This window comes from Eptatretus burgeri, chromosome 9 (assembly GCF_056783735.1).
Source record: "Eptatretus burgeri isolate ZD-2024b chromosome 9, Ebu_testis_v1, whole genome shotgun sequence".
NCBI classification, from domain to species: Eukaryota; Metazoa; Chordata; class Myxini; order Myxiniformes; family Myxinidae; genus Eptatretus; species Eptatretus burgeri.
The window spans coordinates 21588181-21609893 of record NC_140969.1 but is presented as its reverse complement, the minus strand read 5'-3'; positions in this window follow the sequence as shown (position 1 = coordinate 21609893).

Below are 21713 nucleotides of genomic sequence, written 5' to 3'. Positions count from 1 at the left end.
GACATGAATTATCGTCAAATTCGGGGAATTTATTGACGGTTTTTGGGGAAATGAACAACATGGTTTTGTGGGTATTGTGACTGAAAAAATTGCATCAGACAGAACAAACTCATTTTTTTTCCTATTTATTTTAATTTTATGATCTCAAACGACGGGATTATTTGAACGCTACTCAGAGCGAAGATATATGGTGCATAATTTGACCGAAAATGCCTGAAATTTCATGAAATGAGGCCACTTAAACACGTGACGTCCCCTCCCCCTCCCCTCCCCTCTCTCCCTCTCTTCCTCTATCCCTCCCTCCCTCCTCTCTCCCCTCCCTCCCTCCTCTCTCCCCTCCCCCCTCTCTCCCTCCCTCCCCCTCTCTCCCTCCCTCCCCCATATCTCCCTCTCTCCCTCCCTCCCTCTCTCTCTCCCCCTCCCCTCCCTCCTCTCTCCCCCTCCCCCTCTCTCCCTCCCTCTCCCCTCTCTCTCTCCCCCTCCCCCTCCCTCTCTCTCTCTCCCCCCTCCCCTCCCTCTCTCTCTCCCCCCTCCCTCCCCTCTCTCTCTCCCCCTCCCCTCCCTCTCTCTCCCCCTCCCCCTCCCCTCTCTCTCTCTCTCCCCTCCCCCTCCCTCTCTCTCTCTCTCCCCTCCCCTCTCTCTCTCTCTCCCCCTCCTCTCTCTCTCCCCCTCCCCTCCCCTCTCTCTCTCTCCCCTCCCCTCCCTCTCTCTCTCTCTCTCCCCTCCCCCTCCTCTCTCTCTCTCCCCTCCCCTCTCTCTCTCCCCCCTCCCCTCCCCTCTCTCTCTCCCCCTCCCCTCCCCTCTCTCTCCCCCTCCCCCTCCCCTCTCTCTCTCCCCCTCCCCTCCCCTCTCTCTCTCCCCCTCCCCTCCCCTCTCTCTCTCCCCCTCCCCCTCCCCTCCCTCTCTCTCTCTCCCCTCCCCCTCCCCCTCCCCTCTCTCTCTCCCCTCCCCCTCCCTCTCTCTCTCCCCTCCCCCTCTCTCTCTCCCCCTCCCCCTCCCCTCTCTCTCTCCCCCTCCCCTCCCCTCTCTCTCTCCCCCTCCCCCTCCCCTCTCTCTCTCCCCCTCCCCTCTCTCTCTCTCCCCCTCCCCTCCTCTCTCTCTCCCCCTCCCCCTCCCCTCTCTCTCTCCCCCTCCCCTCCCTCTCTCTCTCCCCCTCCCCTCCCTCTCTCTCTCCTCCCCCTCCCTCTCTCTCTCTCCCCCTCCCCTCCCTCTCTCTCTCTCTCCCCCTCTCTCTCTCTCTCCCCCTCCCCCCTCTCTCTCTCCCCCTCCCCTCCCCTCTCTCTCTCCCCCCTCCCCTCCCCTCTCTCTCTCCCCCTCCCCTCCCTCTCTCTCTCTCCCCCTCCCCTCTCTCTCTCTCTCCCCCTCTCTCTCTCCCCCTCCCCTCTCTCTCTCCCCCTCTCTCTCTCCCCTCCCCCTCTCTCTCCCCTACCCCCCTCTCTCTCTTCTCCCTCGCCCCTCTCTTGGCTGTTGGTACGTTGTGCGCACTGTCATGGCCGCTCCTTGCTTCGTGTCGTGAGTACCCCTCCTCTGCTGTGCTGTTTGGTGTTTCCACTTTCCCCATTTTTCGTTTCCCATGTATTCGTTTTCTACTTGTGGACTTTTCCCGTGTTTTTTTTTTCCTTCCTGTCTGGAGGAGAAAGAGAGAAAAAGAGAGAAAGAGAGAAAGAGAGAGAAAGAGAGAGAAAGAGAGAGAAAGAGAGAGAAAGAGAGAAAGAGAGCCCACGGTCTCGTGTCGAGAAAATCGTAGGCCGAAGGCCTGTCATGGCCGCCAGGGGAGGTTTTTCTCGTTCACTGCGACCGTGTTCTTTGTTAATTCTCAACTTTAATCGTTGATTTCTTGGTGTTTGTGAAAACGCCTTATTTCTCTCGATAAAGTTTACTAACCTGTTTTCTTGAGTTAGAATGGCGGGTGAACGTTTCCGTGTCGAGATGTTCGAGTCACTAACTCGTAAAAACGCTGTTTTTTTTTCTTCCCTCCCAGTGAGGTGGAACTTAACGATGTGTTTTCCGCCATTGGTAACATCGTTGGTTTACATAATATTCGTGCTGCTTCTCGCATGAATAAGAAGTTTGTGGTTGAAATGAATGTGAGAGAAAAACCTTCGGAGTATAAGGCTTTATTTCACTTGATTGAAGCCGTCTCTACAAACAAAAGGAATACATGTGCAGTCAATCACCGCAAAGTATAACAGCAATTAGCCAGCATAAGCACGGAGTCCGGTATACTCTCAATTCTCACCATTCAACGAGCACCAAGTGAACCACCGCCGTAAATGACAATGCCCCAGGGACAATCCCTCCGGCAGCGCGGCATCTCGGTTTTATCTGTCTCGTGTGCGAGCCACGCGTCACGTGATCGCGCGTCACTTCATCTTTTATTTCATCACAGTGGTGTTTGTGTCGGAGGAACACGTGGTCGCCACGGTGGTTGAGCTTGGCCTGTTCATCGAACTGAACACTTACCTCTCTGTGTTCGCTTTACAGGCCCCAACAGTTTAAGTTAATATGAATAATATCCCACCATTTATAAGGACCCAGGACTTGTGTAACCAGTTAAACAAGTTCGGTAAGGTTGTGTCGAGGATCTCAATGGTGCCGATGCGTCATGTTAGCGATAAATGTAAACACGTCATGTCCATTAAAAGAGTGGTTTATATGATACTACCTGAAAATGGTAAAACACTGAATGTTGTACTCAGTGTAAAAATCGAAGGGTTTGAATATAAAATGCTTGCCTCCTCAGTGGTTATGACGTGTTTTTGGGTGTGGAGCTTACAGGCACGTGAAGAGTGTTTGTCCCATTGCGGTTACACCGCAATAAAGTGAAGGTTCGGTGAGGAACGATTCTTCCTCACCACAAACTAATGGGGAGAAGGTGAATCGGGAGCCCAGCCCCCCCCCCCACCGGCTGAGGTGTTCGACGAATTGGACTCGTCCACCCCGACTGGCGATGGAGAGAGGACGTGTAATCATGACGTAATTAATCCACCCCCACCAAACGAGGAAGTGAAAGTGGTTGCTTCCTCTCCTTTACCATCCACTGCACAGGACAGTGTGGACGATATGGAGGTATCTGTTACGGATACCAGGAAAAAAAGGCCAAAAACGGTCAAATGCTGATGCCTTTGATGCTAAGGAGCACAATAAGGTCCAGATCGTGTCAGGCTCGGTGTATCTCCAAGGTACGTCTGACATTGGAAACCCCTTGGTGGTCCCAGAGTCGTGTGCGGATGTGGAAACTTCACTTGTTCCACTGGCCGACTCTGAGCAGGACACAGAGAACAGTGAAGTATCTCAGGATGTTTTACGTGTTTGTCCTGTTCGCCAAACTTGTTCAGACAGTGATGGAGAAATAGATAAAGGAGAAAATCCCTGTGAGTTAAATGTCAACCGCTCCCTCACAGATGATGATGTGAGGGTTGTAGAGAGGAAGGACATGGACAAGGCAAATTCAGAGGGGTCCGTAAACAGAGCAGAACTTTCTGTTGAGCCAAAAGTAAGTGTTCCACAAGTAATAGGAGAGGCCATCGATGAAGCACTTGATTCAGATGAAACCTCTTCGACCCCACATTTCAGTGCTTTAAGCTCTCAAGAGGATGAAGGGGGAAACGACACAACCTTAGTGTCTCAAGAAAATGTGATTAAATTCCTGGATGAGACATTCAGGAAAAGATACGTAAAAATCAAAGATTACTTCACGAATTTACACGATTTCATTAAAACTGCAAGGAGTATGATTCGTGATCCTTATCAGGTTAACATGTCAGATCCTCAGTTCCAAAGATTAAGGAAATGTGTTACTCAGGCTGGCAAAGAGATTCAAGAATAACTAACAGAATGGAGATAAAAGTAGCATCCCTGAACATCAATGAAGGCCGCAGTTGCGTCGCCTCCAGGTATTTCAGCTCTTCCAAAATGAATAAAAATGATTTGCTAATGCTACAGGAAATGCATGCAAATCAGTCTTCTGAGGATGAGTGGTGTAAAATCTTTAAAGGTTGTCTTTTTTTCTCTCGAGTGCACTTGTTGAGGCCAAGGCTGGTGTGGCAATTGTGTTGCATCCTCGACTCCAGCCTTCGGAGATAACTTGTAAGGAAATTTGCAAAGGTTACTTACTGTCTGTGCAATTTATCAGTAGTAACCTAAAGATTTGCATGACAAATGTTTACTGTCCTAGTGCTAACTCTGAAAGAGGTGCCTTTCTGTACAAGTTGGCAGAGTTTGTAAGCGCCATTGAGTTAACCATGTTGTTGTGTCTGGGGGGTGACTACAACTGCACCCTCAACCCACAACTTGATCAGAACACTTGTGAGCCTCATCCACCCAGTGCAAGGCCTTTGGCACAGCTAGTCAAAAAGTTTAAACCGGTGGATGTGTGGCGGGTACAAAACCGTAAATTCCATCAGTATACATGGGTTTGTGCATCAAGAAATGTTTTGACGATGGCTCGCCTCGACAGTTTTATGTGAATCATGAAATGGTAAACAATGTTAAGAACTCGTATATTAGACCGTGTTTTTTCCGACCATCACATGATTGTTTTGGTGTTTGGCTTTCCTTATCATGTCTGTGGAAGTGCAGATTGGACTTTTAATTAGAAACTTTTAAAAAGTGCACATTTTATAGAAGCTTTTAAAATGATTTGGGAAAAATGCGAGTCACAAAAGGGTTCATATTTGAACTTAAGACAATGGTGGGACTGCATGAAGTCCCAAATCAAATGTTTTTGCCAACAATACTGCTCTTACAGCACATACAACGCTTTTGGTGTGATATCTGCTTTAAAAAAATGATATACTTATCTGTGAGCAGAAAGCTGGATTGTCGAGCGTGAATGTCCAGCAGTTGTCGGAGAAAAGGACCCTTCTGGCTGAAATGGTGAAAGAGCGGGCGGCCGGTGCTTTCGTCCGACTGCGGAACGAAAAAATCCAACTTGACACACCAAACAAAGGATTCTTCAATTTGGAAAAAATGGTCAAGACCTCTCAACAAATCCATGCTTTGCGCTCTTCTGGTGGTGATTTGTTGACCTCCCAAAGTGATATCAAGCATCAACTACAAGACTATTTTTCTAAACTCTTCGCAAAAAGAGTTGTGAATAAGGAGAGCAGGAATGCGATGCTTGAACAGCTCCCTTCTCTGTCTGAAGACTAACAGCAATTGCTTGAGCCTGGCATTTCTCTTGGAGAACTTACTGCTGCACTCAAGGATAGCAAGGATGGGAAAGCCCCTGGACGAGACGGCCTTCCGGCTGAATTTTATCAGGCTTTCTGGGACATTCTAGGCCCTACTCTTCTTGAAGTCTTTCAGGAGAGTGTTGAACAAGGTGAATTGCCATTGAGCTGCCGGAGGGCAGTTTTGTGTCTCCTTCCGAAGAAAGGAAACCTGCATGAGACCGCAAATTGGCGGCCTGTGTCACTCCTCAACACGGACTATAAAATATTGTCAAAAGCACTTGCAACCCGTCTGAAGGAAGTCATCTCTTTCTTGATTGGCACTGATAAATCATACTGTGTTCCAGAATGTTCCATATACGATAATATTTTTTTGGTGAGAGACTTGATCAGTCTTGGTCGAACTGCATCTCCTGGTTTTGGTTTATTACTTTTAGATCAAGAAAAAGCTTTTGACAGTGTTAACCATTCTTTTTTGTTTGATGTATTAAGGAGAACAGGGTTTGGGGAAAAATTTATTGCTTATGTTAAGTTATTGTACAAAAATGCATCTTGTCTGCTGAAGGTTAATAATAGTCTTTGTTACCCCTTCCCCTTTCAGTGAGGCATCCGTCAGGGCTGTGCGCTATCAGGCATGCTCTACAATCTATCCGTTGAACCTTTATTAGTTTTACTTCGGAACTCCATGTTAGGAGTCTCTCTTTCACAAAATTCCAAAGTCGTCGTTTCAGCTTATGCTGATGATATTGGTTTTGCTATTGCAAATCAAAAATATGTTTCTGAGGTCTCTCCTTGCCTTTCCCAGTTTGAGCTTGCTTCTACTGCAAGGGTAAATTGGAAAAAAGTGTAGCTTTTTCCTCAGATCGCCTTCCTCGTCCCTGCCTGTTTTACCAGGAGGAATACAGTGGAGTAGTGAGGGATTTAAATATTTAGGCTTCTTTCTAGGAATTGAAGCGTATGAACAAAAAAATTGGGAGAACTTCCTGGAAAAAATTAAATTGAAACTGGCAAGGTGGAGAAGATTGTACCAACTTCTCTCGCTTAAGACACGGGTGTCAATCATAAACAACCTGGTGGTTCCATTTATTTGGCATAGAGTTATCCCACTTGAACCTCCGAGATACTTGGTCACAGGCATTCAGAGGGTTCTGACTGATTTTTTTTCTGGGGTGGCCACCATTGGCTGGGCCCAGACGTGGTCTGCAGACCCTGAAATGTGGGTGGTCAAAATCTGATTCATATCCCAAGTCGGATAATGGCATTCCAGATTTCATATTAGACGGTGCATAAATTTCGGTAACATCAGAGTGAACTGGTATGCTCCAAACCAGGAAGTAAATTTTAAACACGCGATAACTTACGATCGAAAATAAGGAAGTAGGAGACAAAATTTAAACAACAGGCATTTTTTTGGTACCTTTAGATGTTTTTTGTTACTGTTTTGGTACTCCCCCCCCCCCCAGAAAATGGCGTCACACTGCAGAGAAAGTAGTTAACTGTACATCTATCTATAATTCCAGCAATGTGTGTGCGTGCGTGCGTGCGTGCGTGCGTGCGCGTCTGTGACCGCTGTTTCTCGACAACCACTGGTCCGATCTAATTGAAATTTGCCAGGTATATTGCTGGGGCCCTATGGATGTGCCTTTTCAAGGTTTTATATTAATCGGACAAGTTCTTCCCAAGTTATGGCCATTTATTTACCAACCAATGACAGGACACGTTGCTACGTAGGCGTGGCCGATTTGGAAGAGAACCTCAGCCACATTTCCCATTACGGGTTACAACATACGGACTTCCGGATAGTGATGACTTCCTGTATTCTAATAACTTCTCGATTTCTTCTGCGCATTTATAGATAAACACAATTCCCCAATCCAGTCGTCGTTTGCGAGAGCGAAGGAACGGCCTGTGTGGTTGTTTGAAAGTTTTTTTTTCTCTTCTCTTCTCTTTGTGTTTTTCCTTGCGATGACATTGCGAAAAGGCAAAATACGTTGGCGCTAATTGAATAATTGGCCATTAAAACTAAATTGCGAATAATCGTAACTGTGATATGCAAATTTCCGGGCCACGCATGTACGGGCACGCAGGAGCGAAGGAACGGCCTGTGTGGTTGTTGTTTCTGGTTTGCGGTTTGAAAGTTTTTTTTGTTTTTTTTTTTATCACGTTCGGCCACGCACGTACTAGTACAACAAGCTTTTATAGCAGACCGTGTCTGTTTTCGCAAAAAATGGGGGGTTTGCCCCCTGAGTATTCAGAAAAGCGATGAGTTTTATTTGCTCGTCTGATATATATATATATATATATATATATATATATATATATATATATATATATATATATATATATATATATATATATATATATATATATATATATATATACAGTGGGGAGAACAAGTATTTGATACACTGCCGATTTTGCAGGTTTTCCCACTTACAAAGCACGTAGAGGTCTGTAATTTTTATCATAGGTACACTTCAACTGTGAAAGACGGAATCTAAAACAAAAATCCTGAAAATCACATTGTATGATTTTTAAATCATTAATTTGCATTTTATTGCATGAAATAAGTATTTGATGCATCAGAAAAACAGAACTTAATATTTGGTACAGAAACCTTTGTTTGCAATTACAGAGATCAGACGTTTCCTATCGTTCTTAACCAGGTTTGCACAGACTGCAGCAGGGATTTTGGCCCATTCCTCCATACAGATCTTCTCCAGATCCTTCAGGTTTTGGGGCTGTCGCTGGGCAACACAGACTTTCAGCTCCCTCCAAAGATTTTCAATTGGGTTCAGGTCTGGAGACTGGCTCGGCCACTCCAGGACCTCGAGATGCTTCTTACGGAGCCACTCCTTAGTTGCCCTGGCTGTGTGTTTCGGGTCGTTGTCATCCTGGAAGACCCAGCCACGCCCCATCTTCAATGCTCTTGTTGAGCGAAGGAGGTTGTTGGCCAAGATCTCGCGATACATGGCCCCATCCATCCTCCCCTCAATACGCTGCAGTCGTCCTGTCCCCTTTGCAGAAAAGCATCCCCAAAGAATGATATTTCCACCTCCATGCTTCACGGTTGGGATGGTGTTCTTGGGGTTGTACTCATCCTTCTTCTTCCTCCAAACACGGAAAGTGGAGTTTAAACCAAAAAGCTCTATTTTGGTCTCATCAGACCACATGACCTTCTCCCATTCCTCCTCTGGATCATCCAGATGGTCATTGGCAAACTTCAGACAGGCCTGGACATGTGCTGGCTTGAGCAGAGGGAACTTGCGTGCACTGCAGGATTTCAATCCATGATGGCATAGTGTGTTACTTATGGTTTTCTTTGATACTGTAGTCCCAGCTCTCTTCAGGTCATTGACCAGGTCCTGCTTGTAGTTCTGGACTGATCCCTCACCTTTCTCATGATCATTGAGGCTCCACAAGGTGAGATCTTGCATGGAGCCCCAGACCAAGGGAGATTAACTGTTATCTTGAACTTCTTCCATTTTCTAATAATTGTGCCAACAGTTGTTGCCTTCTCACCAAGCTGCTTGCCTATTGTCCTGTAGCCAATCCCAGCCTTCTGCAAGTCTACAATTTTGTCCCTGATGTCTTTAGACAGCTCTCTGGTCTTGCTCATTGTGGAGAGGTTGGAGTCTGATTGATTGAGTGTGGACAGCTGCTTTTATGCAGATAACGAGTTCAAACAGGTGCAGTTCATGCAGGTAATAAGTGGAGAATGGGAGGGCTTCTTAAAGACAAAACTAACAGATCTGTGAGAGCTGGAATTCTTACTGGTTGGTAAGTGATCAAATACTTATTTCATACAATAAAATGCAAATTAATTATTTAAAAATCATACAATGTGATTTTCAGGATTTTTGTTTTGGATTCCATATTTCACAGTAGAAGTGTACCTATGATAAAAATTACAGTCCTCTACGTCCTTTGTAAGTGGGAAAACCTGCAAAATCGGCAGTGTATCAAATACTTGTTCTCCCCACTGTATGTATATATATATATATATATATATATATATATATATATATATATATATATATATATATATATATATATATATATATATATATATCTGACTTTGTGTCTATGGGTGGGTTTCAGAGTCATTATAAGCGCCGCCCGTTCTAGAGGCCCCGCCTTCCCATCTCTCTGCAGTGTCACAAACATTGCCTGTAAGCCATGCCACTCCATTGCCGCCATCTTTTTCGCTCTGATTGTTTATAGGCCTCTGATGACAAAGGTACATTTTGATTACAACTCAAACAAGGTAATGCACGTTTTGTCCGCAGTGGTCTAATATACACTGCCCAATGAAGGTATGTTACTTCTCAAAGGTGGAGAAAATAAAATATTTATATTTCATTAAAAATTTTTTGGGGGTTTTCACCCGAAGTTAAGGCTTGTGTGAACAAACTGATGGACATGTAATATTAGGTGAAGTAAATAAACATTAACATCAGCTTGGTCGTGAAATACCTGCATCCATAATTAATTAATTATTGTGGAAGCCGGGGAAATTCCCGAGAGATATTTAGGATGTGCACACACACACTTTAAAGTTGAATGAAATATGTTATGACTCTCCACCCGGCCGAGTAAGATGACAGAGTCAGATGAGGATCCTTGAATTACACGTTTTTTTCCGAAGACCACACGCATGCGGAATGTGACTCAATGACCCTTCAGTCAGGCGCCTCCGAATCACATTGAGATTATGCTTCAAAACCATCATATATATGTATAATCGCACAAAAGCAGAACTGGGTGTGGACTAAAAGTGTGTGCTAAGGGATAAAGAAATAAAGAAATAAATGTGGCAGTGGGCTTCTTTCCCCCCTCCCTCGGGGCCCTCGGGGAAGTTGAATCGGTCAATTCTCAGATATGCAACCCAACAGTTTCCAAGCCGCCTACACAACTCTCAGATATGCAACCCAACAGTTTATCTTGCAAACTAACGACTTTCCAAGCCTCTGACACTCCTACACTGGCACCTGCTCATAACAAAGGCGAAACTCTAGTGATGACGAAGAATAGGAATGTGTGGGCAGCATACACTGAAGGAACAGTCCCACAGTTCCCTCCAAGGGCACGCTAAGGGCACGCTGCCGCAGTAAAAACAGGAAGGGTGATAAAGGCTGTCCAAAAAAACAGTTGGGCGCTGCCCAAAAACAGTTGGGCAACATGGAACATTTAAAGCAACATTTTAAAACAAGGTTTGAATCCTGACAGCTGATTAATACACAACTATTGACTATTGATTAAATATTCAACTATGGCTCAAATATGACCACCTAGCATATCATCATCATAACAGTTCCCTCCTTGGTCATATTTGACCATACCCAGCCATACCTGATACTCACAAACTGAGTGGACCCCTATTTGGTTCCTGTAGCAGCTACCCCTCAGCCCCCGCGTCTGCCAAACGGGATTTACGAATGCCGTGGATAGCCATCAACATTCTCCAAATGAGAAGTCCCCAACTGCCGGTAGTTCAGGTTAGCTTCCGTTCCCTTTTGTCTTCCCCCTTTTGTCCTGCCTACTGCCACATGTCTCCCGTTAAGCTGTAGTATACAAATTCTATGCTAAGTCCACACCATATTAACATGCAATACTGTTTTATGTTAGCAGCACTTGTAATACTATCGTTTAAGCAATTCTACATAAGCAAGTAGCAAAAGTAACACTCAAGGCACGGGTGTAAGCTCGTCCAGCGCAGGAGTCACATCTTGCACTGGAAGGCAAAACAACATGCATTCTCTCTCCTGGGTTAGTTATGTGTTTTAACAAAAAGGAATGGTTGTAGACCTTGGCCTAGGTCCACGTGTATGACGTCTACCTGGGGTTCCCCCTGAAGGCCCTGGTCGTCCCCCTCCCCATTACTGGCCGAGTTGTCCTCAACAGAGAGTTCGCTGTTAATTATTATAATGGCCTGGGTGAGGGGTGACGCTGCGCAGCATTTCTTCAGACAAATGGTAATGAGAAGTTTGATTAGAAACACCCCAAAAATTACCACTACGATGATTAAAAGCACTGACCCTATTAGGCGCAACAACCAACCTCCCCAGCCCTGGAAGATCGACTTCCACCACGCGTAACCTTCCTCACGTTCCACTCGATTGCTAGTGAGAACTTCTACCACCTTTTTAATTCGGGCCACCGCACAATTAGTTATGTCCTTCGGGTCCGGAATCCAGACGCAACATTCTCCTTCAATCATCCCGCATACCCCTCCTTGTTCCGCCATAAGCATGTCTAGAGCTACTCTGTTCTGCATTACCATAGCGCGCATTGATACTAACATATCTGTTAATTCTGTATAGTAAGCCATGGTTACATTACCTAAATATTCCAAAACTTGCGAAAGCTCATCTATCCTAATGCTATTAATAGTAGTACCAGCATGTGGCATGAAAAGGCCAAATAGCCTTTTCCCACCAGGTGCCTTTGATAACCCCCAAGCGCGTTGATACACCGGCCCATCCCTCTGGATCCATCGTTCCTGATGCGCTGCGTCGGTACTGTGGTTGTGAGGTGGTGTGGTGAAAAGTGGTTTTAATCCTGCGATCCGGAAACACTGAAGCTTAATAACAACTCCCTTCCCACCCTTTTGGAAGGTAGGGGTAAGCTTTGTCCCCGCAGACTAAGTGAATGCCTTTTGGCGGGATCATTCCGTTGTCATGATGTAAGGCTGCTTTTATTGTGAATATTACTTGCTCCTCCACCTGGGTGTCCGGGTTAACAGCGATGACTTCTTGGTCAGCCGATTTCGGGAGGGGAAGTTGAATCTCGCACTCTGACTTCCCCATGCTGTTTGCTCCCTGTCCTGTAAAACGGACCGCTCCCCTGGTGTTTTCTACCCATAGGGGAGATGGCACCACCATTACATTGGCACTCGGATTCTTCCCTGCATAGACCCGTTGTGTGTAACCATGGGCTGAGGACTTAGCTTCGAGTCCTTCCACTGGTCCGGTTCTATGATTGAAGATGGTTAATGGTAGCACGAAAAGAGGAAGTCCGGTCACGAGGCCAGATGGTGGTTTAAGGCACACCCAGCACTCACTCCGGTTCTCAATGTTTGCTATCTCTGTGGTCAGGGCTACAAAGGTATTCGGGGGCCTTGTTGGCGGCCCCTTTCTGTGTACGCTGAAGTGTACCCAACTACTCCGTCCTGTTTGGTTGCTCCATAGAACGCGGCAAAAGTATTCCATCATTGTGTCATCTGGTACTTGTGGAATTCTAGTTATCAGACTTGCGTGCTGGCCCCATTCATATCCTTGTCTGGTGTAGGACCCCTTTTGTCCTCTCTGGTTCTTTACTTGCTTCGCCACTGTGAGATCCTGCTCTGCTATGTGGTGGTACCATAGGATGGCTATAAGGCCCTTGTGTCGTTCTAGCAAGTCACTAGATCCATCCGCCAGGATGCAGGTATCTCCATGAGTTGTTGAGGTTGTATCAATATCCTCTCACTGTGTCGTGTGCGCGGAACCATTGAAGAAAAAGGTTGGGTGCGGTTAATTGAAAAGACTCTTACTGTGTCTAACTCCTGGTTATGGGTTGTCCCAAATTTTGCATATGTACTTGCTGTCGCCTCTTTGGGTACTTCTCTCCTGCTTCGCTGTAAAGATGTTGTTAAATCACTCCCGCTTCCCCTTTTGTGGTCGAGGTTTAGGAGGCGTGTATGGTTCCTGGGGTCTGAGGCTGTCAGTTTGTTGTCTAGTGACAGGCCACCCCCGCAAAGGAGTATCGTCAGCACCAGGAGTTGCATGTTGTGTCGTCAAAGGTCCTGTCACTGTCTCTGGTATTACAATGTTCCTGTCATCTATACCTGCCTGCTCCATGTTCGGCAGGGTGTCCAGCTCGGGTTCCGGTTCCGCGTCTGGCGGGGCATTTGGCTCTAGCTCCGGTACCCCAGGGTCTCTGTTGTCTACATTTTCCGGTCCCGGGTCTGGCGGGGCGCCTGGCTCTGCCTGCAGTGGGCCTTCCCGCACTATCTCACCCTGTCCTGCCGGGCCGGCTCCGTCTTGGTTTGGTGGCGGTGGAGGGGGTCCCTGTAGAGATATCACGTCTTCCACCTCGTCGTCGTCTTCACTATCTCGGTAAAAGACTGAATCGGACACTGCCAGAACCTCTTATGGGGTTACCTCCTCCGGTTCCCTAGTTTCGGCAGCCTCCTTGGGTGCTCGTTTACAGTGTGAGTGGTGTATCCATGCACTCTTACCTCTCACTTTGACGGCGGAGAGCGTGGTCAAAAGTACAGTGTAGGGTCTGGTCCACTTGGGTTGCCGGGCGTTTTTCTGCAGGAACTCTTTCACCCAAACTCGTTCAGCGGGTTGGAAATCATGTAACAGGTCTCCAGCAGGTATCGGCAACGCTTCTTGTACCTGCGAGTGAAAGGTCCTAATGGTAGCAGTGAGTGTCCTGCAATAATTCATCATTCCGTCGGTCATGCATGACAAATCCCAATCTCCCATATCTGGCGGAGCCGAGGCCGGTAACTGCATCGGACGTCCCGTTATTATTTCGTGGGGCGAGAGCCCCCTCGTGGCATTATTTGTTGCTCGCATTTTCATGAGCGCGATCGGCAGTACTTCCGGCCAGGGCATTGACTGGCCCTCGCAGAGTTTGCAAAGCGTCTGCTTTAGAGTTTGGTTCTCCCTTTCTACTGCCCCTGCTGACTGAGGGTGATACGGACAGTGTAGTTTCTGGTTAATACCCAAACCTTCGGCTTCCTTCGCCATCACGGTGATCTATTGATTCGCAGTGATCGCGCCCGAACTGCATAATCAGGTATCCACTGCCGGCAGTACCCCGTCATCCCGAGGAACCGCCATAATTGTCGCAATGTAGTGGGTTTTGGGTGCTCTAGGATTGTCTCCACCCGTTCAGCTCCGAGGCTTCTCTGCCCCTGCTCGAGTATATGTCCCAAATACGTCACTCTTGGCTGCGAGAACTGCAATTTGTCTTTGCTGACTTTGTGGCCCTTTCGGGTGAGAGCTATTGACAGCGCTACAGTATCCGTTTCACATTTCGTTTGATTGTCCGAGTATACCAACAGATCGTCCACATGTTGTATCATTACTGATCCTTCCGGGAGCTCTATGTCCTCCAAGTCCTCCTTCAAAGCCTGTGAGAAGAGCGTTGGATTATCGCAGAACCCTTGAGGAGTATAGTCCAGGTGCATTGTTGTCCATTGTAGCTAAAGGCAAACAAGTGTTGCGACTCCTTGGCTAGCAGTATGCTAAAGAACGCCGAGCACAAATCTACTACGGAAAAGTGCGTTGCAGTGGACGGCACCCCTGACAGTATCTTAACAGGGTGTGGCACCATGGGAAAGGACGCTTTCACACACTTATTCACTGCCCGCAGATCTTGTACGAACCTCCATTTGTTTCCCCCGGGCTTCTCCACCGGCAGGATTGGTGTGTTACATTGGCTTTTAGTTGGTATTATCACCCCTTGGTCGCGTAACGATGCTATCACCGGAGTGATCCCCTCTATTTCCTCTTTGCGCAACGGGTATTGAGTCACTCGAGGCAGGGGTTTCCCCTCCTTTATCTGGATGGACACGGGCGTTGCGGCCAGCACTCTGCCCACATCATTCAGATGTCGTGTCCATAGTTCGACAGGTACTTCCTGTAATCTTTCCTCCGTTCTCGTTTCTCTGTTGGCCTGGCGGCGGGGCCTTTCACTGTTCATCTCATGTCTTTCTAGCATACATGTCAAAATCTGATCAGGCAAGCATACCTTCCATCCACCCCCCCGTTGAATGGCCTGTAAAGTGCTCTGGATTTCACTATCCCTTTCTAGTGGTTCCGGGGCGCATCTCAATCTGGTCATCATTCTTCCCAATTCTCCGGCACTATGTCCTTTACTGACCACCATTGAGACGTGCGGGGTAAGTCCTTCTCTGTGCTTCATTAGCTCACGTTCCTTGGCGGTTAGTTCCACCTCCATTGCCGCTCCCTCTTTTCCGATCCACAAAGCGGTTGTCATTAAAGTGCGTGTGGCGGCGTACTCTTCATGTACTCTCTCCGAGTAATCAAAATCCTGCCCTGTTTCGTCATAATAGACCGTACAGTGCAAAGGCAGTTCCACTTCTTTCAACTCAATGTCGTTGCTACGCAACCATTCCCCTACCTCCCACAATCTTTTCGCACTTTCCCAATCCCTAGTCAGTTTATCTCTTCCCTCTTGTGACACAATTCGCAACCAATAAACTACCGGTCCGAGTTCGGTCATCATGAGGGTCATTACTTCCTCTTGCAATGCTAATTGAGCATCTATGAAGACTCCGTCTTGCTTGCACGTTATCGTACATCCCATTCTGCACAACAAATCTCTTCCTAACAAATTCATCGGGGTGTGTTTAGCTACCAAAAATGCATGTTCTCCCCACAGGGGACCTACTTCAATTTGGAATTTGTCCGAAATCGGGATATCCTCTCTCCGTCCCGAAACCCCCACCACACCCACTGACTCGCCTGAGAGTGGCAGGTTCTTTATCTCTCCTTGTTTTAGTGTTGACCGGGTGGCCCCTGTGTCCACCAGGAATGTTACTTGTCTCCCCTCTATGATTAAGGTCATGGTCAATTCCCTTACGTTGCGCATTTCTCTTTGCTGAGCCACCACGGTGTCCTCATGTCAATAGTTTCTTTCCGCTGCTTCCCCTCGCCTCTCATATTCTCTTGGGGGCACTGTTGGTCTCTCCTGCTGTTGTGGTGGCCGTGAGCCCCAGCCTCGTTGTTTCGGCGGTGCCTTGCACTCCCGGCTCCAATGCCCGTATTTACCGCAGTTAAAGCATTCTCCCTGTCTTTGCGGCTCATTCTCTCAGTTCCAAGGTCTCCGCTGGTCCCGTTCGGCTTCATACTGGGGTTCCCAATCTGGATTGTTCCAGTGAGGCCTTCCTTCCCTCTCTTCGTATTTACGGCTCTTCAATTCGAGGTTCCTTACAACCAGAGCTTTGGCATCTTTCTTTCCCCTCCTTTCCTCTTCTCTTAGACTCTGCCAGGCTTGTCTCGCCCTTTTAAACACGGCATCCACTTCAGCCGTTTTTCACCCTGGCATGTCCGCCTTCACCTCTCGCCTTACTTCGTCGTACAGGCCATCTACAAACATAGTGTTCAGGAAATGGAGGGGCGTCTGTCAGGTCAGGCCAGGTATGGGAGCATGTGCCAGAACAGCACGTCGCTGCGTCCACTTTCCGCCGGTACTCCAGGGGCCTCCGTCTGGCCATCCCCCAGGCAGATGCCAGGCCCATCCCCATCTCCTTGAGATGATGGTCAACCTGTTGCAACCATGAGGCACGTGGTCGACCCACTGGCCTCCTCCACTCATGAGACTCCCTCGCTGAGAGAATCTGGTGAGCAGGATCAGAGTCAGGAAAACGAGCCACATGTCCATACAGCCGCAACTGACGCTCACGGACTATGCAGGTAACAAATCTCATCCGAGTCTCTCTCAGCAACCGCTCGTTGGACACAAAATCCGACCAGCGATAGCTAAGGATTCTCCGAAGAGACCTGGTACCAAAGGAATTAAGTCTCCGTCTCAGATCCTTGGTCAGAGTCCAAGTCTCGCACCCATAGAGCAAGACTGGAAGTACCAAGGACCTGAAGACTCGGACTTTCGTCCTCCCGCACAGGTACCGGCAGCGCCACACCCCATGATCCAGTGAATCCATGACTCCCCAGGCCCGACCCAGACGTCTATTGACCTCTGACTCGCAGCCAGCAGAGACATGAATATCACTGCCAAGGTAAGTGAATCTCTCCACGACCTCAACATCCTCACCACAAACAGACACAGACAGGACAGCAGCATCCAAGATGTCACCGAAAGCCTGGATCTTAGTTTTGACCCAAGAAACCCGTAATCCCAACGGCTCCGACTCCTCATTCAGCACCTCGAGGGCCCCCAAGAGGATGTCTAAAGTCTCTGCAAAGATGACTGCATCATCTGCAAAGTCAAGGTCCGAGATCTTGACATTCCCAAATGACGCACCGCAACTTGATCTCTCCGACATCCTCCCTAGAATCCAGTCCATACAAGTGCTGAAAAGTGTGGGGGCAAGTACACATCCCTGACGAACTCCAGTAACAACTGGAAATAAGTCAGAGATGGTACCACCACACTTCACAGCACTCTCAGTACCAGAGTAGAGTTCAGACATCAGATCGATCAGTTTTGGTGGCACCCCACGAAGACCAAGAATCCTCCAGAGGACATCCCGATTCACTGAATCGAACGCTTTACAGAGATCAACATAGGCTGCAAGCAGCCCCTGCCGAAACTCTCGTCTGCGTTCGGTGAGGACACGAAGTGCAAGGATACGGTCAATCGTTGACCTCTTTGGTGTAAAGCCTGACTGCTCTGGACGCTGGTGCTCAAGCAGATGGTGGCGAACCCTATCGAGAATTATCCGAGCAAAGACCTTGCCCGACACTGAGAGCAGCGTCACCCCTCGGTAGTTGTTGCAGTCTTGGCGATCACCCTTCCCTTTCCAAAGAGGGACAACAAGGCCCCTCTTCCAGTCAGTTGGGATGATGCCTGTGTTCCAGGCAGAGCACAAAACTGCATGCAACGACACGAGTGCAGCATTTCCACCAGCCTTGAGAAGTTCGGCATGGATGCCACAGATCCCTGGAGCTTTGCCCCGTTTCAACTGGTTCACCGCAGCCCGTGTTTCCACAAGCGTAGGTGGACCACAGTTGATTCGAGGGTCAGCAACAGGGATTGTAACACCCTTGACGTCCAACTCGACAGTTGGGGGATCAGCCTGGTACAACCGCTCAAAGTAACCGGCCCAGCGGGCCTTCACTTCAGACTCCTCTGTCAAGAGCCTACCACTCTCTGCTCGAACTGTAGTGCTCCGAGGGATGGGCTTGGATGAACGTAATGCGCGAATTCCCCTGTAAGCGGGACGAGAATCACCTGTCCACAGGTGATGCTCTACCCCCTCACAGATTCCTCGCACATAGGCCTCCTTGTCCACCCTCAGTGCACGTGCAGTTTTACGCCTCAGCTCCCTGAACAGCTCAGCTCTGCCATTCAGCCTGGCCCTGCGACTCTGGTCAATGGTATCCAGTGTCCCTTGAGAGACAAAATTCTTCTTTGCCCTGCGGTGAGCTCCAAGGCATCCACCGGCAACATCAAGGACGGTGGTCTTGAAGGCGCTCCACAACTCTTCAGGACCCCCCAAAGCACCCAGACCCCCCAAGTGTCCACTCAGCCTGTTCGCAAACTCCTCAGCTACTCTCTCATCCCTGAGCTTGGCAACATCCAGCCTAGGCTGGGATGGGACCATTCTCCAGTGTACCATCGTCTGTGCTATGTTATTAAATCCCGAGTGCAGTTCGATCTGTTCATACAGTCGTGCTTTGTACTCCGCAGGTGATTCCTTGGGATTCTGTGTAACATCCTGTATTGCCTGCCAATCCATTACCCTTGGGGCCATCTCCGTCGCAAGTTCTTCCATCAGGGCTTGTACCCTACCCCTGTACACTGCCTGTGCTTCTCGGTCGGCTCCCTCTGGGTAATATCAGTTTAAAGTGGTATCTTCCTCTCCTTCTCGTTTGACGCCCCATTCTGCCGAACGCGGGCTCAAAACCGCGCTAGGCAGCACAGCAGTGCAGATAAACCCTATGTCCGTCCTGGTTGCCCCCTGCATTTTTATCTGGTCGTGTAATATCTGAATTGCCCTTCTTAGGTTTTTCTTTATGCATTCTTCCATGCTAGCTTTTACTCCCCTAATGTCTTGTGGGGTCCATGATCTCCAAACCCAACCTCCCCCTGCCGCTTGCATCATGGGGAACTGGTGAATGTCGGTCCCTCCTCTTGCTCCGTCCACCCCTAAGACGGGGTAAATTCCTTTTGTCGTCCCAAGTCGTGTTGTCGTCTTTCGGTCTATGTCGTCGTTGATTTCTGCTATATGTGCTAACGCTTGTTTCAACTTCTCATGTCTCTCCTCACTCTGTATCTTGACCTCCGTCAGCTGCGCTAGCGCTTGTTCCAGTTCCTTCTGTTTGTCCTCTCCCTGTGTATTAACTTCCGTTAGCTGGTCTAGTGCTTGCTTTGGTTTCCCTTGTCGTTCCTCGTCTTGCATGTTTCGTTGGTTCACAGCCCTTCTAGTCCGAGTCGCCTATGCTCTGTCTCGACTTGCGACTCCATTAGCCACGCGGCCAACGCTTTCCAGTGTTGTCCACTTTGTTTCGGGCCTTCTGCTTTGCCCTCTGTCAGCGCATTACTCACTGTGTTCAATATCTTTGGATCTAAGGATCCATTCAGCGGAAAGGGATCTTTTCTCCCCGCGGTCCACTTCACCCAGTCCTGTATTCCCTTTACATTATCGATTCCATATTTGTCACTGATAACTTTCAATGTTGTTCCTTTTGGTATCTTCTCGTTCTTTGAAGATTTATTCCACATCTTTTGTTCTTATCTTATCAACCGCCTAATAGCTGCAAATCGTTTCTCCTTTTACGTCGGGACCGAGATCCCTTTCAAACATCCGCCTTAAGCCTCAAATCCCAATGAAGGCCTCCAACCTTCCCTCTCTATGGTACAGGATTCCAACCTGTTCCCTCCTTATTTCACACGGATACCTTTATCCTCTACCCTTCCAGGTTCCAATAACACTGCCTGCCAGCCCCCCCCCCCCCTTGTGCTCTTCAGATAAACCGCATTCGAATCACCTCATATGTTTTTACCGTTACAGTTCTTGATTCGAGCAGATCCTAGAGCTGCGTCCGGCGGGGCGCTGCCCACAAAGTGTACAGCGCTCGTCTAACTGGGGCTCCGTATTTTATGTGCCCTACATGCGATCATCACGTACCTTTTAGCTGAACCCTTGTGATCGCTGTACACCAAGCGGAGTCCCACCGTCCACACCGCCAGCATAAGTCGAATCCCATCCTTGTCACCAATTGTTATGACTCTCGACCCGGCCGAGTAAGATGACAGAGTCAGATGAGGATCCTCGAATTACACGTTTTATTTCCGAAGACCACACGCATGCGGAATGTGACTCAGTGACCCTTCAGTCAGGCACCTCCGAATCACATTGAGATTATGCTTCAAAACCATCATATATATATATAATCACACAAAAGCAGAACTGGGTGTGGACTAAAAGTGTGTGCTTAGGGATAAAGAAATAAATGTGGCAGTGGGCTTCTTTCCCCCCTCCCTCGGGGCCCTAGGGGAAGTTGAATCGGTCAATTCTCAGATATGCAAACCAACAGTTTCCAAGCCGCCTACACAACTCTCAGATATGCAACCCAACAGTTTATCTTGCAAACTAACGACTTTCCAAGCCTCCTACACTCCTACACTGGCACCTGCTGATAACAAAGGCGAAACTCTAGTGATGACTAAGAATAAGAATGTGTGGGCAGCATACACTGAAGGAACAGTTCCCTCTAAGGGCACGTTAAGGGCACGTTGCCGCAGAAAAACAGGAAGGGTGATAAAGGCTGTCCAAAAAAACAGTTGGGCGCTGTCCAAAAACAGTTGGGCAACATGGAACATTTAAAGCAACATTTTAAAACAAGGTTTGAATCCTGACAGCTGATTAATACACAACTATTGACTCTTGATTAAATATGCAACTATGGCTCAAATATGACCACCTAGCATATCATCATCATAACAAAATACACACGTCCACTTTCATACACTCATCACCTCTGAGTTTATGTACATTTTAAAACTGAACAAGGAACGTTTTCATTACAACGGAAATCGTTATGATCAATATTTGAAATCTATAATTAAAAAAAAAATCCTTTTGTCAGTGTTTTGTATGTACTGTATGCTGTTGAGATGTTCAGGTTTGTATTCCGTCATCAAGCAGCTAGCGAGCGCAGTGGCAAATCCAAGGGGGTTTCCTGATTTCCAGAACCCCCCCCCCCAACAAAAAATATTTACCATTACAGTGGCAAACCCAGGGGTTCCCTGGTCACCCAGAACTCCTTCTAGTATGTCATATACTTGCTAGTATGTCATATAGGCACTACTATCACTCAGGTCGGTCTCACGAGTCATGATATTTAAGATTGAAACTTGAAGTTTATTGAATTCAAACTATTTTATTTTTAGTTATGCATTTAAATATTACATTGATTAACTTTTATATCTTTTTGCACAATACATGCATATCAAAGAATATGTGAATGTGCATTTATTTGAAAGCTGCAATAGAGTTTTCATAACGTTCATATGACTGAGATTTTCTGTGATTTGGAACCCCCCCCCCCTACCCAATTCCTGGATTTGCCCCTGTAGCGCTTTCCAAGCTCGCCGTTCCTCATCAACGGTTTCTCATGGAGTGCTAAAGTCACTTGGCAAGCACTCTACAAGGAACTAGGTAACTGAACATACCCCAGATTCATTACATGGCGATGAGGATAAACATCTATAGCATCACTTCTTTCAGCCATATCGATGAATTCACATCTCAGGGGGTGGGGTGGGGTAGGAAGAGGGACCCGACTTTGCCCGGCAACACCGGGTACCGCTGCTAATATATATGTATATTGT